The following is a 5,014-nucleotide window of genomic DNA, read 5'->3' as shown; positions in this document are numbered from 1 at the left end:
GCAGAGGGGAGATCGACCACGGCGGCCCCTCCACCTCCTGCTTCGCCGTGGCGAGCTCCAGAGCCCCCCGGGACAGCGCGACAGCGGGGATAAGCTCCCCGGGGTCTCCTCTATCCATTCCTAGCGATAGCTCTCTCCCTCCTCTCGGATCTTTTCCTCCTCCTGCTGCCGCCATTACCACGAGCTCGAGCTCGAGCCGCAACGCTTCTAGCCACGGGAACCTTCCTCCGAGTAGTCTGTTAGCTCCGCCTCGTCGAGCCGGCCCTCTCTGCAGAAGCTGAAGCTTCCCCGAGCTCTGCATCGCCCCAACGCCATCGTCTTCCACCTCCGGCCGCCGGACCTCTCCCGTCGATTCGCTCCCTCCGGCGCACCCCCGAGCCCTTCAACAACACCATCGGAACCGCCGTGAGCTCGTCGTCGTTTCCCCTCTCTCCCCACGCTCTTCTGTGCATCGTAGCCCCGTTCCCCACAAAGGCCGAGAGCACCTCGTTGCCGGTCATGTCGTCGCCGTCGCTATGGTGTCAGATCCACGCGCTGGAGCTAGGGATCGAGCTCCTGAAGCCTCCAGGAGTGTGATGAGCCCTCCAGCTGCCCTCCCCGAGTCCTAGAGCCATCGCTCGTAGAAGGCCGAGCTTCGGCCGCCACTTCGGCTCGTCGCCGGCGCCTCTCCCGGCGACCCTAGCTTCCCCTGATGCCCCTGCTAGATGCGATGTTGCACCAGCTAACCGTAGCTCCTTTCTGCGCCCAAAACCGACGGCGGATGCGCTGTCTAGCTCTCTCCGACGAGCCCTCCGCCGTGCCCGTGGTCGCCGTCGGCCATGCTCCGGTGGGCGTCGACGTGGCAAAGCTAACCCAGCAGCTTAGGGGCTTAATCACTCGCTGACAGTGGGCCCAAGGCCAAGTCAAACTCCAATTAGGACTGGTCAGCGAGGGATTAGTCCCAGAGAGGCTGACCAGTGGGTCCCCCCTGTCAGGTTTGACCTGAACAGGTCGGCTGACCTGCTGACGTCAGTCTGATGCAATAAATAGAATATCCAGTATAAAACTAATTCCAGGAAATTGCTAAAACTTGTAAAAATCATAGAAATTAATCTGTAACTCCAATGAAAATAATTTATATATGAAAAAGTATCAGAAAAATTCAAGGATTCTGATTATGCTATTTTCAACTATGTTTGAAAAAGTTACAGAACCCTAAAATGTGGAATAAGGAATAATTCAATTCTTATAATTACTTTTTAAATGGAATTTGGAAAATATTCAAATTTCAATATGAATGCCATGATCACACACTGTCCTAATTACAAATCAGTACCTTAACATGACATCCCATGCATGCTAACATCAAGTTGATCTGAGCATCAGGTCGAATAAATTAAACCGATAACCGTGAATACCCCGTTTGAATTGATATTCGAATGTGATTCAAATCAACTCTAAACCTAATACATGTTGTTTGTAATAACCTATCACTTTGCATTCTCATGCCATGCTCATGCATCATCTTGTTTGCATGTGATTGTTATTGAATGTTGCCATTCATTTCGGTAGGCTCCGCACCCTCGGATTCCACCGAATATCCGTCTGATGGATATCGTCCCTCCTCTGACCAACAAGGCAAGCAATCCTTTTGATCATCCCGATAATTCCCATGTTCTTGCTCCTGCACTTATTTATTGCATTAGGATCAAATGCTTCAACTGCTTTTACCACGTTAGTTGAACCCACTTCCTTTGCATGACCTAACCTTGTCACAGTAAATAGCCGAACCTTGCAACCTAGCATACCTGGTAGTTGCTTGAGCTATGATGTGCCTTATCCTGCTATGCATGCTATGCTTAGAGTTGTGTATGGTCTGTCACCTGGGAGATGAACAGAATTGTGGAATGTGTTCGGTGAGCAAAGGTTGTGTTTTGAACTTGATTTGGTAAAGGTACCGGTGAAAGGCTGTGTAGGAGTACATGGCGGGTTGTTTCATTGGAATCTTCCTTAGGAACTGAGTTCCGTGTATGTAATCCAAGACTAGATATTACCACATGTTGGGCCCTGAAATATGACCCCGCTCGGCCTATTAATCGCGTAGTACTCGGTCCAGGAGTTGCAAGTAGTTTCTGGTGTTTATAGTAATGCTGGAGGCCGTGCATGGTGCTGACCTGAGAGGTGGGCCGTGATGCGGTAGGCAGTGGCACGGTGTACCAAGTGGCACCCGGATGGTGGGCTTGGGAACCCTGCGCACATCGTTTGAGGCCGTGGCAGAAACCTCGGCCGGACTTTCGTACGGGTTACTCTCAGATAGGCGATAAACCTGGACTAGGTACTAATGTGGTTAACGGTCGTGGCCGACTCCCTCGCTGGGCTTCTGCTTGAAGGTTGCCGAGGTGCATGACGTGCACATGGCGATAAGTGGCGAGAGCGTGTGTGACGAAGTACACCGCTGCAGGGTTATGATCTATTCGAATAGCCGCGTCCGCGGATATGGACTACTTGGAGACATATGTTGTTCATAGATAACTTCAACGGCTACTCATAAAATTGCCAAGATAAGCGTGAGTGTCGTGGACGGCATTTCCGTACGGAGACGGAATGATTCCACGATAGTGTATTGTTGTGGTGTTAGTGGACTCGTGTGCGAGAATTCAAGTTGTCAAAATTATTTAAAAATGAAAGTTGTCTAGCCACGAGTCAAATGCTGGCTTTCCGCATGAAACCCCACAATACCTTTTTGATACCTTGCATGAGTAGTTAGTCATCCTAAAGTCTTGCTGAGTACCTTCGTACTCATGTTTGTTTAATAAATGTTGCAGAGGTTGCTAATGATCCTAATGGAGGGTTCTTCGTAGACATCGACGACGACGAGTAGCTGGTGTCCCAGCTACGATCTGGCCCTACGTTGGATCTGTAGTATAGTCAGGCCATGTGCCTTCTAGTTGTCCTGTCTGTACTCAGACAGTTTAAAACTCTTCCGCTGGCTTGTAATTGTATGACTGCAATTATGGGTCGTGAGACCCTTAATGTGTAATATTATGTGTGTGGCTCTTCCGAGCCTCTTAAATAAAGGTTGTATGTTTATGGTTATGTTGTGATGCCATCGATGTATCTATACATATCGGTATGTCATGCGTACGTGTGTCGTACTTGATATGTATGGGGTTCGATTACTTAGTCGTGAACTTTAGTAGCACTCCTTACAAGGAAATGCCCCTTTGTGATCCAACGAGCCTTGGTAGTTCGCTACTGCTCCGGACACATTGGTTGACCAGCATGTGTCCTTCCTAGCTGCTGTGTCTGTCCCCTTTGGGGAAATGTCACGCGATGTAATGGAGTCCTTGTAGCTTGCTACGACTCGTCTACATTCGCTGATGACCGACACCTGCTTTGTTGGGTCATGTATGCCTGTCCTTGTACGGTACTGCCACTTTGGTTTATGACTAGACATGTCGATCCGGGTTCTTTGACATTGGATTGCTAGCGACACCTTCGCATACGTGAGTCAAAAGACGCAAACGGTCCCGGCTAAGGTAAGGCTGCAGCCGTGGAGTTAACCGTGCGTGAGACCACAAAGGGATGCGATGTGTTATAGGCTGGATTCCTATGGCTTAGGATCGGGGTCCCGACATGAAGCATCATAGGTCCTAACACCATGAGCAAACATATCTACCATATCATCAACTAGAGGCTCAAGATAGACATCCATGTCACTACCAGGAGCATTTCGGTCATGAAACAACAATGATAGAATGAAATTTGATTGCTTCATAATCATCCAGGGTGGAAAGTTATAAGGAACCAATAGTATTGGCCAAATGCTATAGCTAAGATTCATGGATCTAAATGGATTAAAACCATCTGCACATACTACAAGCTTAAGATTTTTGCTGTCTTATGCAAAATCTTTATTCTTTTCATCAAAGTCTTTCCATAGGAGAGAATCTGCAGGATGCCTAATCGAGCCATCTTGTGTGCGCTCTTCTGCATGCCATCTTGTGAGAGCCGCAGTTCTGGAACACACAAACAACCTTTGAAGCCTCTTCTTTATTGGGAAGTAACGAAGAACCTTCTTAGGAACCTTGTGGACACGTTTTCAATCTGCACTCTTCCTTTCAGATTTCCATCGTGAAGCCTTACATTCTGGGCATGAATTAGCATTGGCATCGTTCTTCCAAAATAGAATGCAGTCATTTTCACATGCATGGATATTAACATACCCAAGTCCTAAGCACTTGACAAGTTTTTTTGGCTTCATTCGAGTTTTTGGGTATCGCGGACTCAGGGTAAGCATCTTTTAGTAGACCTAACAACAAATCAAAACATCTATCGGACCATCCTCCAAGCAGTTTGGTGTGAAGAAGTCTCACTAGGAAATGAAGCTTTGAGAATTTCTTACAGACTGGATATAGCTCCTGTTTAGAATCAGCTTCAAGTTTGTGAAGATATTCTAGAAAAGAATCATCCTGATCTAAACCACAGTCATCTTCAAGATCTCCCTCTTTATCTAAACCAGCAGCAAGGTCTCTTAGCAAGTCAGATATATCATCGTTCTCATCCCTATCGCCGCCCTCATCTAGATTTGGAGGAATGGAAGAAGAAGAGACGCATTCACCATGAAATATCCACTGCTTGTATCCATCTACAAATCCCTCGCATACCAGGTGCTCACGGACTTCATATTCTTCTCTCCAGTACGAGTTCACACAGTTTTTGCAAGGACATAAGATTTTATTCTCGACTGCTGATTTACTAAATGCGTAGCCTAGGAATTTGGCGAGCCCATGTAAGTACTTATTTGCATGCCTACATCCAAACATAAATGTGCAGTGTGTTATATATGATTTCAGGATCTAAGAAATTTAAAATAGATGTGGCATTATACCTAGGCGCATCCATCCAACTTCTATCCATGGTAGGTTAGCTTCACACACTTGGTTACTACCAAAGAAACACTAAATCCCGAATGGATAATATCAGAACCAGAGAATGCAAGGAATTACTTAAGGAATGAAGAATCATGGAACAA

This window comes from Hordeum vulgare, chromosome 6H (assembly GCF_904849725.1).
Source record: "Hordeum vulgare subsp. vulgare chromosome 6H, MorexV3_pseudomolecules_assembly, whole genome shotgun sequence".
NCBI lineage: Eukaryota > Viridiplantae > Streptophyta > Magnoliopsida > Poales > Poaceae > Hordeum > Hordeum vulgare.
This window is presented reverse-complemented; position numbering follows the sequence as displayed.